The sequence below is a fragment of the Heptranchias perlo genome, chromosome 16 (assembly GCF_035084215.1).
Source record: "Heptranchias perlo isolate sHepPer1 chromosome 16, sHepPer1.hap1, whole genome shotgun sequence".
In the NCBI taxonomy this organism is placed as follows: Eukaryota; Metazoa; Chordata; class Chondrichthyes; order Hexanchiformes; family Hexanchidae; genus Heptranchias; species Heptranchias perlo.
In genome coordinates, this window is record NC_090340.1 from 56,957,023 (window position 1) to 56,971,429 (window position 14,407).

The 14,407-nt window shown below is 41.7% G+C and overlaps 1 long non-coding RNA gene across 1 annotated transcript in view; it reads right to left on the reverse strand.

The window, feature by feature from the left end:
* LOC137333380 (uncharacterized) overlaps positions 1 to 13,844 on the reverse strand; it is a 49,141-nt gene extending 35,297 nt beyond the window's left edge. Inside the window, exons 1-2 of the long non-coding RNA XR_010965889.1 lie at positions 13,766 to 13,844; positions 9,652 to 9,817 (exon numbers count right to left, since the gene is read on the reverse strand). This is a non-coding gene — a long non-coding RNA (uncharacterized lncRNA). The remainder of the gene's footprint in view (positions 1 to 9,651; positions 9,818 to 13,765) is intronic.
* Between the last annotated feature and the right edge of the window lie 563 nt (positions 13,845 to 14,407).

The following is a 14,407-nucleotide window of genomic DNA, read 5'->3' on the forward strand; positions in this document are numbered from 1 at the left end:
CATTCTACTCAATCTTCCCTCATAGGGCAACCCTCTCATCCCAGGAATCAATCTAGTGAACCTTCATTGCACCGCCTCTGAGGCGAATATATCCTTCCTTAGGTAAGGAGACCAAAACTGCACATAGTACTCCAAGTGTGGTCTCACCAAAGCCCTGTAAGACTTCCTCATTCTTGTACTCCAACCCCCTTGCAACAAAGGCCAACACATCAATCATACAATGCTCGGTCATCTTGTACCATCAGCTTGCTAACCAAGTGATAAATGTCCAAGAGGGTCGAGATTTAGTTTTGATGGAACACATCATCATATATTCTCTATTGGTAGTGCTATGTGGAGGATTACAAATGCTTTGGGGGTCAGTTATAAGGCTGGAACGCATTGAGATATTAAGAGCAAAGATCAGTTTCAGATTCCATCACTGAGGACTCCATCTTCAAGTTGTTTCTTCAACTGGTGGCCTTTGGTTGACCAGAGAGCAGCAAAGGCGGCCCTATGACATTAGAGCTATCCAACGTACAGGTCACGGGCCACATACTACTTCAAGCCCTGGCAATCCGGCCTTTGAAGCCCACGTGACTGAATTATTTTGAGGTTATTCTCTGGTTTGTCCTGTTTGAATTTCATGGGCCTGTAGATTTGGAATAGGCTGGTTTCAATACTACTACCTCATTGGTGGATAAATCTTCAATCAGAACACCAAGATCTGTTGGTATCAGCAACCTGCCATATATGTAAATTAATGGAAATGTAGATTTAAATTTTATACATAACCTCTGAGGATCCATCAAGCATCAGCCTTGGCTCATTGGGCAGCACCCTCGCCTCTTGAGTCAGAAGGTTGTGGGTTCAAGCCCCACTCCAGAGACTTGAGCACAAAATCTAGGCTGACACTTCAGTGCAGTCATGAGGGAGTGCTGCACTGTCGCAGGTGCCGTCTTCCGGATGGGATGTTAAACCTTCCCTCTCAGGTTGACGTCAAAGATCCCATGGCACTATTCGAAGAAGAGCAGGGGAGTCCTCCCCAGTGTCCTGGCCAATATTTATCCCTCAACCAACATCACTAAAACAGATTATCTGGTCATTATCACATTGCAGTTTGTGGGACCTTGCTGTGCGCAAATTGGCTGCTGCGTTTCCCTACATTACCACCGTGACTACACTTCAAAAGTACTTCATTGGTTGTAAGGCGCTTTTGGACATCCTGAGGTCATGAAAGGTGCTATATAAATGCATGCTCTTTCTATCTATGCAGCCTGCAATGATGTAAAGCCTGGGCCTTACATGATTGACTTGTCCAACTGCTAGCCAATTATGCTACCGCCTTCTTAGGTCAATTGGATCATGTCAAGACATTCTAGAATGCCTATTGATACCATAAAAGGGAATATTTTTATAGTAATTGGCAGATCTGAGGAAGGAACCCAAGCTGCCTACACCATGTTTAGCAACAATCTAGAATTTCAAAATTGATCTCATTAACTGTCCTGTCAGTATACTGGCATCTTGTTGAAATGCATTTTTATCTCTTCTGCCTCTTCAACTTTCGACCACACATCATGAGATCATCACATCAAGTGCAGACCCCCTCTTCATAGAGACCCATCAATGCGCCTTGCAAGACCCTTCTGTAAATGGTATTGCCCCTTTAAGTACCAATTTGCTGCATTTAAATTAAATGACCCATAATGTACACAGACCTGTTATTTATATTTTCTATTGGCACAGCGGACAGGATATTGAAATATTTTGCTTAATTATTAACAATTCCCAATTACTGGGGAAGTACCAGAAACTGTAAATGAGCTTAACGGTGGGTGAAGTGACATTGTAAATAAGTAATCTTACTGTTTGGTTTGTGTTTTATTTATGGTCAATAGATTATCTGGTATAATAGCACCCTATAAATAATTCATAGGGTTTTGTCATCAATGAAATTAACTTTGCAGTTACATCCTCTCCGTTGAACCAAGTTATACAGTGTGCTCAGTGTTCACACAGGGCGACATTTTGCATCAAATGTGCAGTGTAAATGTTTCTGATTTCACACAACTAAATCCTGTGAAGTTGGCAGGGATGCCACCTAGATGCCCTTGCTCCTTGTACTAGGGGTCAGTTGTATAACACCAACCCCCCACCCCCCCACCCCCACCTCCACCTCCACCCCCGCCAGTGGTCCCAGGAAATCTGGCAGTGACACATTGCTGAAGTTTTGTGGAGCTAGAGTGGGAACAATTTCATACTTTTTTTTCTGGGCGTGGTGGGGGGGAAAGAGAGGGAGCATAACCCATTCTAAATTTTTTTAAAAATAGGGTAGATATGTTCCCCTCATAACTCCCACCCTGACTTGCCCTGAGAAGGTGCTGGCGGTGAGCCGGCTTCTTCAACTTTCAAAGATCCTTCTGGTGATGGTGCTCCTTCGATGGTGTTAGGTAGGGAATTACACAGCTTAATACCCAGCTACAATGAAGGAATTACGATATACGTCCAAGTCTGGGTGTTGTGTGACTTGGAAGTGATGGTGTTCCCATGAAATTGTTGCTTTGTCCTTCTCAGTGGTAGATGTCACAGGGCTGAGAGTTGCTGTTGAAGTAACATTGGTGAGTTAGAAAGAAGGGAAGAGAGAGAGATTCCTTCAGTGCTGCCCTGGAGTGTCAGCCTAGAATTTTGTGCTTAAGGCTATGGAGTGGGACTTGAACCCACAACTTTCTGACCCAGAGGGAAGAGTGCTACCAACTGAGCCACGGCTGACACTGCATCCTGTTAGTGCAATGCATCCTGTAGATCGTACATAGTATGTGCCGGTGGCAGAGGGGTGGTTAATAAATTCAGTTGCAGGGGCACCAATCAAGTAGACTGCTCTGTCCTGGATGATGCTGAGCTTCTTCAGTGTTTTTGCTGCTGCACCCATCCAGACAAGTGGTGAGTGTTCCAGCACACTCCCGACTTGAGCCTTGGAGATGGTGGGGAGGCTTTGAGTGATCAGGAGATGAACCACTTGTCACAGAGTACTCAGACTCTGCCTTGCTCTTGTAGCCACACTGTTGATATGGCTGGTCCAGTTAAACATTTGGTCAATGACACCCCCCACCACCCCAGAATATTGATGGGTGGGGGGGGGAGGGGGACACTTGGTGATGGTGGTTTTGTTGGAGGTGATTGGGACTTTACTTGCTAGAGATAGTCATTGCCTGGCACTTAATGTTACCTGAAACCTGTCAGCCCGAACCTGGATGTTGTCCAGGTCCTGTTCTAGGTCACCATGGCTACTTCATAAGCAGAGGAGTGGTGAATGGAGATATACACTGTGGAATCATCAGAGGCCAGCCCCACTCCCCACCTTGTAACAGAGGGCAGCTCATTATTGCAGCAGCTGAAGATGGTTGGGCCGAGGAACCCTGGGCTATGGTGGTTGGCCTCCAACAATCACAACTATCTTCCTGTTCATTAGGTATAACTTCAGCTATTGAAAGATTTAACTTTTCACCCCTGTTGACCTCAGTTTTGCTGGGGCTCCTTGGTTCCATACTCAGTCAAATGCTGCCTTGACATTGAAGGCAGTTAGTCTCACCTCTCCTATGACCAGCTGTGGTGTTATAGAAAGAAAAAACTTGCATTTATTTAACACCATCAGTCCCAAAGCACTTTCCAGCCAATGAATTACTTATGAAGTGTAATCACTGCGTAGGAAACGCAGCAGCCAATTTGTGCACAGCAAGCTCCCACAAACAGCAATGAGACAATGATCAGATCATCTGTGTTTTTTTTTTAAGTGATGTTGATTGAGGGATAAATATTGGCCAGGACATCGGGGAGAACTCCCCTGCTCTTCATCGAAATAGCACCATGGAATCATTTACATCTACCTGAGAGGGCAGGCTTGGTCTCGGTTTAACATCTCGTCTGAAAGACGACACCTCTGACAGTGCAGCGCTCCCTCAGTACTGCGCAGGAGTGTCAGCCTAGATTTTGTGCTCAAGTCTCTGAAGTGGGACTTGAACCCACGACCTTCTGACTCAGAGCTGGGAGTGCTACTCACTGAGCCAAGGCTGACTTACTTTAGAGGGTAAAAATTACTGTTGGCATCGATCTCCAACATGCTCATACCAAGTTCTTTTCTGCACTGTTAAAGCTTGGGGTAAAATAGCAGAGAGCAATTTAGTAGAAGATGTTCAAAGAAGATGAACAGTGCTGACTGTAATTTCTACCTTTAGAAGGTTTTTTAAAATTTCAGACGCCCACTGTACTGCCTTAAAATTTCTGTCCAGTCATCTGAAAATAAAAATTTCACAGCCAGCTGAAATATACGTATGCAAAGCACTGCTCTCCACAGCCCAAGCGCGTGGACAGTATAAGTGCGGATATTCGCTTGCATGCTCACAGAAGTAGAGCGAACAGCATACCATGGTGTGACTGTGGCATCAGAGCACTGGAAGATTAATAACATTCTGAGTAAAAAAAATTAGTTACAGATAAAGGAAGGATGGAAGATAAAAAGGAAAAGAGGACAAATTTGCATTTATATAATACCTTACCGCACATCTCAAAATATTTCATATACAATGAATAATTTTGAAGTGCTGTACTACTTGGGTTCAGTATCAATGCTCACTCCCATAAGCGAACCTCATATCCCCTATAAACCAGAGTCAGTCTTCACCTGCCTAATATCTAAGTAAATATAAGATAGTCAGTAATAAATCCAATAAGGAATTCAGGAGAGTGGTGAGAATGTGGAACTCGCTACCACATGGAGTGGTTGAGGCGAATAGCATAGATGCCTTTAAGAGGCAGCTAGATAAGTACATGAGGGAGAAAGGAATAGAAGGTTATGCTGATAGGGTGAGATGAACTAGGGTGGGAGGAGGCTTGTGTGGAGCATAAACACCGGCATAGACCAGTTGAGCCGAATGGCCTGTTTCTGTGCTATAGACTCTATGTAATTCTATGTAAATGTAGCAAGATCCAAGAACCAAACAAATAACCCTTGTGCCAGTGCTTTCATGGGCATAGCCACAAACTTAGAAGAGGAAAGGTGAGAAGACAGTTTAGATTTAACTGCTTTACACACAGGGTGGTGAATGTATGAGGCAGACTGCCAATGGAGGTTGTGGGGGGCTGGCTGTAACAGCAAAATCAAGAGAGAGGTGGATAAGTGCCCCAGGGAACGTGATTGAGGGGTATGAGGGGTATTGTGGGATGTGATATTTACTAGATGGCCTTTTTTTCTTGTCCTTTGTTCCTATGTCAAGACATAGTAACATTAGGAACAGGAGTAGGCCATTCAAGTAAACCATGGCCATGCCTGTTTTCTCCCTTAGTGTATGGGTGTGAACGCATCTGGAAAAAACTTGAAAACAATGGACAGAAATTGCTTTCAAAATACCGGTGGGTCTAACAGCGCTCAGTGTTATTAATGGCGAAATCGAAGAGCAAGTTCCAGTGACCGCGCATACGCGGTGAAACGCAGAAATCTGGAACTCGCTCTTCCTGGTTCACCAGCGATCTTTCAGCTTCGCATTAAAGGGATGTCGCGGCTGCAATCAACGGACCAGCGCCAACTTGCTGCACTTCCCAGCTGCAAACGAATTAATCTTGCCACAAAACAGCTACGCTGAGTTTTTTTTAGGTCTAAACTAAGTTTTAACTGCATGGTAAGTATTAATGACTGCCAAACAACCGCTCTGACACTAAAAAATTAACTTTTTAAAATGCGGAGTCTCATTACTCCTGATTTTTAGTTTTTGGACAATTAAAAAAAAATTAATTAGAAAATGAAACTTCTGTTTTACTTTTTCTTTCTGTCTCTTCTATCCGAGTCTTTTAATCTTACCCTCTCTTTATTTTGCTTTCTCTAACTCATTTTATTGTACATTTACTAACCTTGTCCAGCACTTCCTGGTTGTTGGTTTTGCGTGGTTTATGAATGAACTGCACTTCCTGGTTCTCCCAGTGTGGCTGATTGGTTGAGGGGCCTTAGAGAGCCTTTCACCACTCTCACAGCCCGGGAAAGAACGCTGAAGTTTTTTGAACTTGCGGTTCAAGGAAGTTACCGCCAAAAAGAACGTGGTAACTTGGTGGGTGAATTTAAATCTAATGAGCGGCGAGCACTGATGGTTTGCCACCTGGAGCAACTTCTGGCCTATTGAAACAGTTCGCAGATTTTTCAGTGTGTATTTTCATTCACATGATGTCAAGAAATTCTTCTTCACTCAAAGAGTGGGCAAGACATCGAGTAGACTCCTGGATAGAGTTGAGGAGGCAACCAAGCTAAAATCATTGAAGAAATAATTGATGCCACAGTAGGTATTTCATGGATAGATGAACAAAGATTATTCAGCAGCTTTCCTTGTCCATATTCGTCTTGTGAATATTTTTGGACCCTTTTTCACTCAGGCCTACATTTGAAATTGCTGCAGTACAAAAATGTATCCTAGCTTTCATAAACTAAATCCACCACTCCCAGCAGCACTGTGTCCCAGCAGCACAGAACCATTAAACCAGTACTCCCCAGCAGTAATATGCCATTAAAATGGCACTTCCATCAGCAGCATCGTCATAGAATGATAGAATGATATAGCACAGAAGGAGGCCATTCAGTCCATCATGCCTCTGAAAGAGCTATCCAATTAGTCCCACTCCCCTGCTCTTTCCCCATCACCCTCTTTATTTTTTATTTAGGTATATATCCAGTTCCCTTTTGAAAGATACGATTGACTCTGCTTCCACCACCCTTTGCCAATTATCTTAAATCTGTGTTCCTCAGGTTACCGATCCTCCTGCCGGTAGAAACGGTTTTTCCCGAACTACTCCATGAAAACCTTTCATAATTTTGAACACCTCGATTAAATCGCCACTTAACCTTCTCTGTTCTAAGGAGAACAATCCAAGCTTCTCTATTCTCTCCACATAACTAAAGTCCCTCATCCCTAGTACCATTCTAGTAAATCTTCTCTGCACCCATTTCAAGGCCTTGACATCCTATTAAAAAGGTATTAAACCAATGACTCAATATTCAAAGCAACAGTGTAGAATTAACCCAACAATAAGCCAGTATAAGCAGCAATAACTTGAATTGACCAGGAAGACTGAGGTTAAAGTAATTACTGGCAGTTCAGCAGATGCGCTCTGTAAAGTTGCAGAGTCTAAGTACAGTGATGGCAGCAAAATGTCTGGAGTTCCACAAGGTGGCAGCATTAAAAAGCTTCTTGAACCAAAGCAGGTTATTATTTCACTCTGTCCATTATTATTTTTCACTTTTTTGTCCATTATTAATTTCACTTTTTTGCCCATTATTATTTATTTTACTTTTTTGTCCATTATTATTTATTTTACTTTTTTTGCCCATTATTAGTTATTTCACTGACTTGAGAATTAATTGCAGTATCATTGGGTTAGAAAGCAGCAGCTGAATGGAGCACATTGCAAGGCTAATCTACAGAGCTCTATTACAAGGCTGTAATCTACCCGAAGGGGATTAGGTGATATGATAAATAAACAAGAGCAAATCACTAGTGGTTTATCAAAATCCTGACATTAGATTAGATTGCAACCTTGAATTAATTTGCTGGTATCTATTTTTAACATATACTGTTTGTTCTTAGCCTGCTTTTGCCCAGACAACATGTCAGCATTCTTTGTAACTTTGATAAGCAATCATTATTACAAAACTTGTAATATTATATAAAAGATTAATAAATATAATTGTTTGGTGGTTTATTCAGATTATGAATAAATATAGATATATGAGCAATGGCTGCCTCAGAACGATTATGCCAACTGGATATTTTTCTTTTATAATTTGCTCCTCTCCTGACTTTTAAAAATTTGTTCTCATGATGTAAATGACGTTGGCAAGACCAGCTTTACTGCTCATCCCTAATTGTCCTGATAACCGAGTGGCCTGCTAGGTTACCTCAGATGGCATTAAGTGTCAAACACATCGTATGAGACTGGAGCCAGTTAGGAGTGGCAGATTCCCTTCCGTGAAAAAGATATCAGTGAACCAGTTTGGTTTTTACAACAAAATGTTAGTTTTCATAGTCATTTATTTCAGGTCCTAGCCCACAACTACCAGTTTTATTGAATTCAATTTCACAACTTGTCACGGTGAGATTTGAACTAACGACCTCTCGGTTATCATAGAATCATAGAATCATAGAAGTTACAACATGGAAACAGGCCCTTCGGCCCAACATGTCCATGTCGCCCAGTTTATACCACTAAGCTAGTCCCAATTGCCTGCACTTGGCCCATATCCCTCTATACCCTGAAGTCAATGAGAGAAAATCAAGAGCAATGTATGGAAGGGCGGCTGATCGAATACCGCTTGATTTTACACTATCATCTATAGGCACAATGACCCCTGTGGTGTGTAGCAGCATTCAATCCCTGCTCCTAGGAGCAGAAAATGGAAGCAAGAAACCAAGAGCAGCACTTTGGAGTGAGAGGATTCAGGAATGGGACTGTAGGGAGGGACGGGAGCAGCTGAAGATTCTGGGTGTTGCACTGTTGGCGGGGGTGGGGGAAAAAAAAAGTCAGGAAACAATGCTGACTTTCATCCAGAAATGAGGAGAAGCAGACAATGCCCCAAAATGCTGATGTCTCAACTGAAAAGCAGACAGTTGGCATGTATAAGGTATTAATAGCACTGTTTGATTTTATTCCAGCCAAGAAGGAATTTAGTGCTCCTTAAAGTTGGGGGATCAACAGATGGAGACGGTGTGGGGAGGAGAGGAGGGCTGGGTGAAGAGGAGTGTTTCTGATATACTAAATTATACATGGATTCCGGGTGAACCAGGCACGACTGTGCTTTTCTCACACCACACTTTATGTACGCTCACATGAGGATGAAAACATTTCTGCTGTGGCACGCAAAAACAAGCGGAGAGAGATGCAAATAACTTGCTAATGACACAATTAAAGGCTTGCTGCACCCGCAGGGCATTCGAGAAGGTTTGCAACTTGGGAGATGGACAGCCAACGGAAGATGGAAAAAAAGAGTAAAAACAAAAATGGACCACCCTGCACACTCAAGAAGCAAATTCTAATCAGCTGCCAAGATTTCATAAGTACAACAAATAAAGTCTATTCCTCCAAGCAACTCAAGTTCACATTAATTTGTAATATTCAATACACTGTGGACTACTTAAAACAGTAATTAAGATAAGGATGAAGAGTCAAAAGTGATAGAGCAATTTAGCTGCAAGTTAATTTATAGGCAAAATTTTAGTACATAATCAGCCCTTGATGTAACATTGGGAATCTCTCGTGTGTCATTGTTTGCTCGTCAACAACATCAGGCAGACCACTTCATTCGTACACTAAGGGATTCAAAACTGCTGCTGACTAACCAGTCTTGAAATCGCAGATGAGTGGGAACATATTGCTGTAGTGTTATCAGTGCCACAGGGGACCTATGTCGGCTGTGATTAATGCATATTTCCCTAATCCAAGTTACTTTTGTTCCTTCTTACTTGGAGGTAGGGGGCGAGAGGCCGTGGCTAAACAAGAATGAGTTTCTGTTAACGTATGATCCGCACGTTCTTATCTGACTGACGGCAGATGCATCTTAGGCACAGTGAGAAAGTCTTGATCCCTTCGTCTATGGCATTCCTTTTCAAAAATGCTATCGTACATAAAATGACGTACCTTTAATTAGTGGACCCTGTGCCACAGCTGTGCAGACTTTGTCTGACGATAGTGAATTTTACCTTGTGTTCAATTCAGATTTAATGAGGCCCAGCTGGCACACTCGTAATATCTTATTAGACCACAGTACAGTCAGTCTGAATGAGTTAGCTCCACGCTGTTAATTCTGGAATTAATCGAGAAAATTAATTACATCTTTCACATATATGGCACACACAGCACCCAATTCTGCAGTTTTTGTACCATTTTGATTTATCGGGACTCAGTTCTTGTTTACTGCTGCAGTCATCCTTTTCCTTGATCTTTTGACCGCTCTCCTTCGCAAAACAGCCAACTCAGGCAATTCTCAAATGGCGTTTTCAGCAGTCACGTAGATTTCTGTCTCTAATTTTTTTTGTTGCATTTTTAACTTTTTGTGTTAATCTGCTAAAACATTCATCTTCCCTCAGGTAGAGAAATGACACGAGCTAAGCTGAATAACCCGCTCCACCCTCCCCCAACACTCCCTCATCGTGGCAGTGATCGGTTGGCAGAGGGAAAGCTTCACTAAATGAGAGCTGGGTGCCTCTTCGAAAAGGAACATCCCATCCTGCTGACTCTCTGACTTCTCCACCCAACCGAGGCAAATAGATTCGAGTAACATAAAAAAGTATGTAAAATATGCTTGGTCTGATTTCTGTAACCTGCAATAAAGTAAAATCCAATATCATTGCAGCTCAATTCAAATCAACAACAACTTGCATTTATATAGCGCCTTTAACGTAGTAAAATGTCCCAAGGAGTTTCGGAGGAGCGATTATCAAACAAAATTTGACACCGAGCCACATAAGGAGGTATTAGGACAGGTGACCAAAAGCTTGGTCAAAGAGGTAGGTTTTAAGGGGTGTCTTAAAGGAGAAGAGAGAGGTAGAGAAGCGGAGAGCTTTAGTGAGGGAATTCCAGAGTTTGGGACCGAGGCAGCTGAAGGCACGGCCGCCAACGGTGGATCAAAGGGAATCAGGGATGCACAAGAGGTCAGAATTGGAGGAGCGCAGAGATCTCGGAGGGTTGTAGGGCTGGAGGAGGTTACAGAGATAGGGAGGGATGAGACCATGGAGGGATTTGAAAACAAGAATGAGAATTTTCAAATCAGCTAATGTAAGAGAGAGTCCAAGCTGTGACCCATCGGCCAAATGCACCCCCAGATCCTGGTCATCTGAATCTTGAAGCCTAGGCAGTCCAGTTCTATTTGTGTCTATATTTCTTATTTGCTGGTTTGTTGTTTGAATTTTGTTTCCCTAGAAGATTTGGAAAGGATTAGTTTTCAGCACTGTTCCTGAATCAGAATAACAAGACCCGTCAGTATCTTGAGATATAAATATAACAAGACTCACATTTATATAATACCTTTCACATCCTCAGAGCATCCCAAAGTGCTTTAAAGCCAATGAATTACTTTTGAAGTGTAGTCACTGTTGTCGTGTAGGCAAACGTGACAGTCACTTTGCACACACAGCAAGATCCCACAAACAGCAATGAGATGATCGATCTGTTAGTCTGTTTGGTGGTGTCAGTTGAGGGATAATGTTGGCCAGGACATCGTAACTCCCTGCTCGTCTCCAAAAAAGGTATCTTTTATATATATTTCCACGATGTTATCTAGCCTTACATTACTCCACTGTTAACATCAAATCAAAATAAATTTCAAGATTTTGTAACTATGACATAATTTTATTAGCAGTATAAAATTCCCAGTTGCAAGATTGTGAGAAGTGGTAGCTCTTTGTATTTGTAGATAATAATCCTTATTGGAAAGAATATCACTGTTAAAGAAAGAAGAAAGTATTTGCATTTATATAACGCTTTTCTTGACTTTTCTCAACTGAAGCAGAGAAGACGACCTTGGGATATTCCAAGGCGTTTCACAGCCAATAATTTATTGTAGTAAGTGTAGTTATCGTTAATTAGGCAAACGCAACAGCCAATTGGCGCATAGCAAGGTCTCACAAACAGCAATGAGATAATGACCAGATAATCTGTTTTAATGATGTTGGTTGAGGGATAAATAGCGACCAGAACAGTGGGGAGAACTCCCCTGCTCTTTTTCCAAAATAGTGCCATGGAATCTATTACATCCACTTAAGAGGGCAAACGGGGCCATAGTTTAACATCTCATCAGAAAGACGGCACCTCCGACAGTGCAGCACTCCCTCAGTATTGCACTGGAGTGTCAGCCTAGATTTTGTGCTCAAGTCTCTGGAGCGGGACTTGAACCCACAACCTTTTGACTCGAGTGCGCTACTACGGAGTCAGTACCTCAAATTTCAATCAGGAAAATAATCGAATGCATCTAATAACTTTCTGTTCACTCCCATTATGTGCACTTTCTGAAATTTATAAATCTTCAGAATGATGTAATTTTTAATAATCAGCACACCAAATATAGTCCATCTCATGCCAACAGATAGGATACATTAGAACTTTAAGTACCTCTGCATAAAATATACTTGGTTACATATTCTGTTTATCTTCAGATTGTATTACTGAATAGATGACCTAAATGGGCTGCCACTGAAAGACTTACAAATTGCTCATTTTTAATCTGCAGTTTTGTTGTATAATTTCTGAGCCAGGCAGAACAGTTCTTGGCTGGTTAGTTTATCATCACCAAAATAGATTAACAGGTCATTATCTCATTCTTGTTTAGTGGACTTTGCCACACGCATATTGGCTGCCACATTTGTCTACATAACTATGACATTTCAAAAGTAATTCATTGGCTACGAAGCGTTTTGGGATGAGCAGAGTACATGAAAGATGCTACATAATGCAAGTTCATTTTTTAAAAAATCTTCCTGTTGCCCTTGAACAGTTTTCATTTTTTTTCTTAAAAGATGCAATTGTCTTTGTCTCAACTATTCCCTGTGGCAATGTATTACAGGCTCCAAAAACTCTCGGCATCAATAAATTTTTCCTCTCCTGTCTCTTTACTCACTTAGTGACAATTTTCAATTGATGACTATTCATCTCTGACTCCTCAAACAAAAGAAATCGGCTTTCACTATTCACCCTGTCTAAATACTTCATACAGTTTTAAAAACATGTAGTAAATCTTTTCCGTCTTCTCTGCTTCAGTTGAGAAAAGTCCCAGTATCTCACGTCTTTCCTTAAAACCAAAGCATCCTATCCTGGCATCATCCTGGTGAATCTATGATGTACGCTCCCGATGTCTTTAATGTCCTTTCTATAATGGCGCACCGAATTCTAATGTAGCCTAACTAATGCTTTGTACAAATTTATCCTACTGGTCTTCTTGACCCAAAGTCCTGACCACTGCTGATGATCTGAACCTGAAGCTAAATATCAGAGCTCATGGATAGTACGTTCTAACAGTTACTGTACATCGAGAGAACTATTTATGCTCCTGGATCAAGAACCCAAAGTATGCGCAAAATCATTTGCCAACACTCCACTGGATCTCAGCTGATTGATACAAAACCAAGCTCCCATCTCCCATTTTTGCAGGATGTTAAAAGTTTGGATAATTGAGACATGCACATGTCAGTATCTTCTTGTGTTTGGTTGGCTTTGTAAAAAAAAAACATTTTTGGGACATAGGTGTCCCTGGCAAGGCCAGCATTTATTGTCCATCCCTAGTTGCCCTGAGAAGGTGGTAGTGATGGGCCTTTTTCTTGAACCACTGGTAGCAGTCTGATACAACCGAGTGGCTTGTTAGGCCACTTCAGAGGGCAGTTAAGAGTCAACTCTAACTGTGGGGCTAGAGTCATATGTGGCCCAGACCGGGTAAGGACGATAGATTTCCTTCCCTAACCAGTTGGGTTTTTAACCACAATCCAACAGCATCATGGTTACTTTTACTAATACCTACTTTTTAGTTCCATATTTTTATTAATAAGCTGAATTCAAATTCTCAAACTGCCATGGTGGGATTTGAACTCACCTTCTCTGGATTACTAGTCCAGTAACATAAGCACTGAACTACCATACCCCTCTGTAGCCTCAGCTACCTTGACCTGCAATTCCCATTACATTTTAGCCCAAGGTGAATACTAGTTCTTTCAGCTTTGCAAGTCCATGTGTTCCATTTATTAGAGTGTTATTAAGAGTGCCACACCTTAAAAATGCCAGTGCTGAAGTAAGTACTTGCTACTGTAATGAAGGCACTGAAGTTTTCACAAGAGTAGTCGTTCCAGGATTGCAAGACCTACGTATCTCGACTGCTGACCTCTACGCTCTGCTCTTAGGCTCTGGCCCTTTGATTGGCCAGTTTAAAGCATGGAGCAAGGGGCAAAGGGCAATGCATGTAGCTGAGTTACACATTCTCGAGGTCCACTCCTCTGTGGACTTGTTTTGTTTAAAAAATGTAGTAAAGCTGCTGCCTGTTCAGCAGGGAAAAATAATTCTGGGACGGTTGTGGGCTCCTGCAAATTTGAGAGCACTAACTCAAAAAATGGTCGCTTCCAAGAGATAGCAAACAGCTTACTGTTTATTTTCATCTTATGATAAAAGATATTTTTTTAAACTTAAGATCCTTTACATTAAATGCAAATTTCTAAATGGTATCAAAATTGTAGCTGAGGTTACCATGCAGGCCCCCATCTGGACCCAAGGCTGGTCCAGGAATTGTGCCTGTTTAAAAACTCCTCAAATTCAAAACCTTTAGTAAAATTGCTCTCACATTACACATTGAAAGTTACATCTCATGCCATTATTTCTGTCATAAATTGAAATCAATTTTCATTTAAAAAAAAACACA